Raw genomic sequence first — 7821 nt, 5'->3', positions numbered from 1 at the left:
TACACCCAGTGGGTGCACTTAGTGTGCCCCCACTGATTCAGAACCCATTCAACCAGACCAAGTGCAAGAGTGCAAATACTAAAGACAGCAAAACACCCAGTGGGTGTACAGATTCGAAGTAGACTATAAGAGATTGTACGAAGGAAAATATTCAGGTAGCATATCCTAATAGAAAAAGTTCAGTCGAAAGTCAACTTACCTGGACATTGGCTCGGAGAGCCGCGCTGGCATCGTAAGCAGCCTGGCTATTGTCTTGCACAGCCTTCATCCACTCCATCATTACGCCAACCTGACGGATAGCCTCTGCAGCGGCGTCTGATTGGCTTTCCGGAACATGATAGGTGGTGAAGAAGGGGACAGATGGTCCAAATGTAGCAGCTTGGGGCTCCGAGGCATGGGGTCCGATGACTGAAGAAAACACCGGTACAGTCGACGGTGCGGGGCGTTCACTCGACACTGGGACAGCAAAAGTTATGGAGGCTCTACCTGCATCTTCAGGCAGCTGGACTGTTGGTTCTGTTGCCGGCTCTGACTGGGATATCTTGCCAGCTGCTGCTTTCTTGCTCCTTCTGGGCCTTGGTATCACGTCTTCATCGTCATCCGGAAGCTCGATAACATTGAGTGGGGCTGCAATGAAATCAGTCGACCCCAAGTGAATCACCAGAATTTAATCGACCAAATAATCAAGAACAAGATCACGAGAATTGTACCTGGGTTGGAGGTAACCGCGTCTTCCATCTCCTCGTCTCGGTACTGGTGGTTAGAAGTTCCAGAAGTGGCAGCACTACAAATATCAGCATTCAGTCGGTTACGTTTTGTTACCCAAGTCAACCAAAGGATCAGGCCAGATTGTTACCCAGAGACTGTGGGAATGACCACTCTGATTTTGGGCAAAGCCTTCGGAGCTTTGGAAGATGTGGCCTTCGGTGGTTTCGGCACTGGAGGCGGCGCAGTCTTGGGCTGTTTCGATACCTTCTCAGTCGGCACTGGATAAGACGTCTGAGGGCACTTTGAAGACTGCCCAGTTGGTGCGGCCACCAGGTCAGGGGTGCTTGCCAGGTCGTGAGCGTGCTTGGACCTCCTTTCTCTGCGAGGAGGTGAGTCGACCTCTTCTTCATCACTCGGGTCGTCGCTCTCCTCGTCCTCCTTCTGCATACGAGTGCCACTCGCCGCTCTCGCCCCCGCTCGCCTCTCCCTCGACATTTTGCTCCTGCACTCCATTGGGCATTGAGTACATATCAACAAGAGCCTAAAAGATAACGAACAAAAGAAAGACAGTCGGCCGTCAACAAGATGCTACATAGTAAATCAAGAAGACACTCGACAATGTAGAATCGTACCTGTTCCGGCTGGCGCAAATGGTCGAATGGAACCACCCTCCTGGACCCCCGGGGGTTATGCTTGTTGCCGGTAATACCTCTCAACCATTGCTCCATTGTGTCCTCCCTGACATCCTCCGGGTGGATCCGAGTGGAATCCTCGAGTCCCAAGTACATCCACATTGGATGGTCACGAGCTTGGAGTGGTTGGATGCGTCGACTCAGGAAGACCTCCAACAGGTCCATACCGGTCACTCCGTCGCGGACAAGTTGGACAACCCGCTCGACCAACACCTTCACCTGCACCTTCTCCTCTGGGATCACTCTCAAGGTGGAAGGCTTCTTCACTCGAGCCATGGAAAAGGGGGGAAGTCCAGTCGACTGGCCCAGAGTCGGCTGGTCCTTGCAGTGGAACCAGGTCGACTGCTAACCCCGGACCGAGTCGGGAAGGATCATAGTTGGGAAAGAGCTTTTCTTCCTCATCTGAATTCCAAGACCCCCGCACATCTGTATCACGTGGGTCCTCTCGTCACTCGGGTTGGCCTTCTTGACCGTCTGAGAGCGACACGTGAATATGTGCTTGAAGAGACCCCAGTGTGGTCGACAACCCAAGAAGTTCTCGCACATGGACACGAAAGCGGCAAGGTACACGATGGTGTTTGGAGAAAAGTGGTGGAGTTGAGCCCCAAAGAAGTTCAAGAAACCGTGAAAGAAAGGATGGGGAGGAAAAGAAAACCCGCGGTCGACATGAGTGGCTAGGAGAATGCACTCACCCTCCCGCGGCTGCGGCTCAGTCTCGTTCCCCGGGAGCCGCGCCGATTTGTGGGGGATCAGTCCCCCCTCCACCAGGTCATCGATGTCATCTTGGCTGATTGTCGAGCGGATCCAGTCTCCCTGGATCCAGCCAGGCGGCAGGCCGGACCTCGACGAAGATCCGCCCTGGCTGGTCCTCTTCCCTTTCGCCTTCGTCGTCGCCTTCTTCGCACGCTCCAACGCCACCGTCTTCTCCTTCCCCATGGCAGCTGATCGAGCTCGAGCAGGGCGACGACACCGAGAGCAGAGGTGGATGCAGTGAAGAAAACAGAGGATAAAGGGGAACAATGAGAACGCACTATGCGAAAATCCCCGTCCAACGCCTTATATGAGGGCATTTCCGAGTGGCTGACTCGTGGGCCCAGGCGATCCGATCAAATCCCACAACAGTCGCGCGCGTGATACATGGCCAAAAAGGTGGCGTGGAGATCAAGGCGGCCTGCCTAATCCGCCCCGATTACTGCGGTCTCGCCCGTCCGGCGCGCTTCCCAAAATTTGAATCCCGTGAAATCCACAGACAGCAGAGCAACCCGTCAGATGGAAGATTTTTTTCTCATCACAACACTCGAAGCTCAACAATAAAAGTTCACTCGACAAAATCAAGAATGGATGAAGGTGACTGAACAAGAAGTTGAAGTCATCTTGAATGTTCATTCGACCTCTGGACAAGACATTCCCGAAGCGCAAAAGCTGAATTGGAGAGGTTGTCAACTCCTTCTCCACTCGGACCCTGAACCATTCGGGGGCTAATGATGAGGTTATGTACCTAGGGTAGGGTCATAAGCCTGACTTAGACACCTTCCCCTAGGACATCACCCTAAAGCCAGAATCATTCAAAGGGTACCATTATCCTCTCGACCAGAGACGTTCCACTCGGAAGAATCAATGGCACTCGACCGTCGCACAAGCCACTCGATGAACAGAAGATCTAAAGCCACTCTGCACCAACAACGGTCGAGCATTTACTTATAGGCTTAATTGTCATTTATAGCATTTAATGGCTAGCGTTACCAGTAACGTTCCTCTCTTAATGTGCATTGAACCATGTGTAACAGAGGGGAGCAGGGGTCCTGGCGCACTCTATATAAGCCACCCCCCTCCTATGGGACAAGGGTTCGCACCCCCTGTAACTCACACGCATATAATCAGTCGACCGCCTCCGGGCTCCGAGACGAAGGGCTATTACTTCCTCCGTGAAGGGCCTGAACTCGTAAAACTCGCGTGTACAACTCCTCCATAGCTAGGATCTTGCCTCTACATCCCTACCCCCATTCTACTGTCAGACTTAGAACCACGACACAAGGCACATATTGTATTGTTGCCTTTGAGGATAACAAGATGGGGTTTATATCATATTGCATGAGTTTATCCCTCTACATCATGGCATCTTGCTTAAAGCGTTACTCCGTTCTCTTGAATTTAATACTCTAGATGCATGCTGGATAGCAGTCGATGTGTGGAGTAATAGTAGTAGATGCAGGCAGGAGTCGGTCTACTTGTCTCGGACGTGATGCCTATATACATGATCATACCTAGATATTCTCATAACTATGCTCAATTCTGTCAATTGCTCAATAGTAATTTGTTCACCAAGCATAATACTTATGCTCTCGAGAGAAGCCACTAGTGAAACCTATGGCCCCCGGGTCTATTTTCCATCATATTAATCTTCCAATACTTAGTTATTTCCTTTGCCATTTATTTTACTTGCATCTTTATTTATCTTTATCATAAAAATACCAAAAATATTATCTTATCATATATATCAGATCTCACTCTCGTAGGTGACCGTGAAGGGATTGACAACCCCTTTATCGTGTTGGTTGCGCGGAGTTTATTTGTTTGTGTAGGTGCGAGGGACTCGTGCGTGGCCTCCTACTGGATTGATACCTTGGTTCTCAAAAACTGAGGGAAATACTTACGCTGCTCTGCTGCATCACCCTTTCCTCTTCAAGGGAAAACCAACGCAGTGCTCAAGAGGTAGCAAGAAGGATTTCTGGCGCCGTTGCCGGGGAGTGTACGCAAAAGTCAACATACCAAGTACCCATCACAAACCCTTATCTCCCGCATTACATTATTTGCCATTTGCCTCTTGTTTTCCTCTCCCCCCACTTCACCCTTGCCGTTTTATTCGCCCTCTCTCTCTCCATCCTCCCTCTCTTTCGCTATTTGCCTCTTTTTGCCCCTTGCACTTTCCGCCGTTATGTCTGAAATTGGGGAAATTATTGTTGATATGGACAATAATAATATCATGAAAAATTCTGATGCTCCTGCTTAAGAACCCAGCATCTTACATACAAAAAAAAATCCGAATTGGTAGTGGTAATATTATTGGAAAAGGAGTTATCCAAGATTTCTTTACTTGTGCCGGTGCTTTGCCTTTATGGGTAGCTCTATCCTTCATAGAACTAGTAGTCTCGCGGACGCTATCGCCATGCTTGTAGTTGAACTTGAAAGACAATTTATGCACATGCATCCTTGCATACAAAGGATTTTCTTAGAATTTTCTAATATTGAGCATTCTTCTGTTAAGCGTGCCGCTACTATATTTTTGGCTCATGAGTTTAGATTCATAATAAAATAGGCCAAAGAAATCTTTGCACATTATAGGGTGGACGCTTGCCGTCCTCCCATAGAGGCTATCCTTTTTGATCAAGAAGAAATAATGTGTTTTCAATCTCTAGACTATGTTGCTTTCATTGAAAATCCTAGAAAAAGGGTTCCTACCAATGTTCTAGTTGATAGAATTTCTGAACTTAATAATGATTTGGCTATTTGAAATAATGAACTAGGATATTATCTTGAGTATAGGCTCACAAAGTTCTATCAAAAGAATGCTTATAATGATGAATTGGTTGTGCAATACGAAGGGCCAAAGGAGGAACCTATACCTCCCAAAATGGATCTTGGGGACTTTTGTCCCATTAAATTTAGCCCTTTTGATTACTTTTGCTTGCCTCAAAGAAAACTTGCTGCCAAACATAGAGAATATGAAATGAGTTTTAATGATCTATCTTATTATTATGGCAATACCTAGACCTATCCTTGCTTTTATGCCTAGCTAGGGGCGTTAAACGATAGCACTTGTTGGGAGGCAACCCAATTTTATTACTTGCTTTTTGCTCCTGTTTAGTAATAAATAATTTATCTAGCTTCTGGTTTGGTTGTGTTTTTTGTGTTTAATTAGTGTTTGTGCCAAGTAGAACCGTTGGGAAGACTTGGGGAAAGTCTTTTTAATCTTGCTGTAAAAAACAGAAACTTTAGCGCTCAGGAGAACTGCTGCCATTTTTATTTGGAAAGTGATATTTAGTTAATTCTTTTTGAAGATAATTAATAGATAAATTACTCACGTCCAGCAATTTATTTTAGAATTTTGGGCTTCCGAACTTGTGTTAGCTGCAGATTACTACAGACTGTTCTGTTTTTGACAGATTCTGTTTTCCGTGTGTTGTTTGCTTATTTTGATGAATCTATGGCTAGTAAAATAGTTTATAAACCATATATAAGTTGGAATACAGTAGGTTTAACACAAATATAAATAAATAATTAGTTCATTATAGTACCTTGAAGTGGTGTTTTGTTTTCTTTCTCTAACGGAGCTCACGAGATTTTCTACTTTAAGTTTTGTGTTGTCAAGTTTTCAAGTTTTGGGTAAAAGATTTGATGGATTATGGAACAAGGAGTGGCAAGAGCCTAAGCTTGGGGATGCCCATGGCACCCCAAGATAATCTAAGTACACCTAAAAGCCAAAGCTTGGGGATGCCCCGGAAGGCATCCCCTCTTTCGTCTACTTCTATCGGTAACTTTACTTGGAGCTATATTTTTATTTACCACATGATATGTGTTTTTCTTGGAGCGTCTTGTATTATTTGAGTCTTTATTTGTTAGTTTCCCACAATCATCCTTGCTGCACACACCTTTTTGAGAGAGACACACATGATTCGTAAATTGTTAGAATACTCTATGTGCTTCACTTATATCTTTTGAGTTATATAGTTTTGCTCTAGTGCTTCACTTATATCTTTTAGAGCACGATGGTGGATTAGTTTTATAGAAACTTTTGTTCTCTCATGCTTCACTTATATTATTTTGAGAGTCCTACAAAACAGCATGGTAAATTGCTCTAATTATTTTAGGCATTCAAGATTAATAATAAAAATTTCTTATGAGTGTGTTGAATACTATGAGAAGTTTGAAACTTGATAATTGTTTTGAGATATGGAGATGGTGATATTAGAGTCGTGCTAGTTGAGTAGTTGTGAAATTGAGAAATGCTTGTGTTGAAGTTTGTGATTCCCGTAGCATGCACGTATGGTGAGCCGTTATGTTAAGAAGTCGGAGCATGATGTATTTATTGATTGTCCTCCTTATGAGTGGCGGTCGGGGACGAGCGATGGTCTTTTCCTACCAATCTATCCTCCTAGGATCATGCACGTAGTACTTTGCTTCGATAACTAATAGATTTTTGCAATAAGTATGTGAGTTCTTTATGACTAATGTTGAGTCCATGGATTATACGCACTCTCACCCTGCCACCATTGCCAGCCTCTCTAATACCGCACACCTTTCGACGGTATCATACACCCACCATATACCTTCCTCAAAACAGCCACCATATCTACCTATCATGGCATTTCCATAGCCATTCCGAGATATATTGCCATGCAACTTTCCACCGTTCCATTTACTATGACACACTCCATCATTGTCATATTGCTTCGCATGATCATGTAGTTGACATTTTAGTTGTGGCAAAGCCACCATTCATAATTCTTTCATATAAGTCACTCATGCATCATTGCTATCCCGGTATACCACCGAAGGCATTCATATAGAGTCATACTTTGTTCTAGTATCGAGTTGTAATCATTGAGTTGTAAATAAATAGAAGTGTGATGATCATCATTCATAGAGTATTGATACGACTAGTTGATGTGAGACTATCTTCTCCCCTTTTGTCTTCTCCACAACCACCATTCTATTCCACATATAGTGCTATGTCCATGGCTCATGCTCATGTATTGCGTGAAGATTGAAAAAGTTTGAGAACACCAAAAGTATGAAACAATTGATTGGCTTGTCATCGGGGTTGTGCATGATTTAAATACTTTGTGTGGTGAAGATGGAGCATCGCCAGACTATATGATTTTGTAGGGATAACTTTCTTTGGCCATGTTATTTTGAAGAGACATAATTGCTTAGTTAGTATGCTCGAAGTATTATTATTTCTATGTCAATATTGAACTTTTGTCTTGAATCTTTCGGATCTGAATATTCATACCACAATTAAGAGAATTACATTGAAATTATGCCAAGTAGCATTCCACATCAAAAATTCTATTTTTATCATTTACCTACTCGAGGACAAGCAGGAATTAAGCTTGGGTATGCTTGATACGTCTCCAACGTATCTATAATTTTTGATTGTTCAATGCTATATTATATCCTGTTTTGGACACTATTGGGCTTTATTATACACTTTTATATTATTTTCGGGACTAACCTATTAACCGGAGGCCCAGCCCAGAATTGTTGTTTTCTGCCTATTTCAGAGTTTCGCAGAAAAAGAATATCAAACGGAGTCCAAACGGAATGAAACCTTCGGGAATGTGATTTTCGGAACGAACGTGATCCAGAGGACTTGGACCCTATGTCAAGACATCAACCAGGAAGGCACGAGGTAGGGGGC

The sequence above is a fragment of the Triticum dicoccoides genome, chromosome 3A, assembly GCF_002162155.2.
Source record: "Triticum dicoccoides isolate Atlit2015 ecotype Zavitan chromosome 3A, WEW_v2.0, whole genome shotgun sequence".
NCBI classification, from domain to species: Eukaryota; Viridiplantae; Streptophyta; class Magnoliopsida; order Poales; family Poaceae; genus Triticum; species Triticum dicoccoides.
This window is presented reverse-complemented; position numbering follows the sequence as displayed.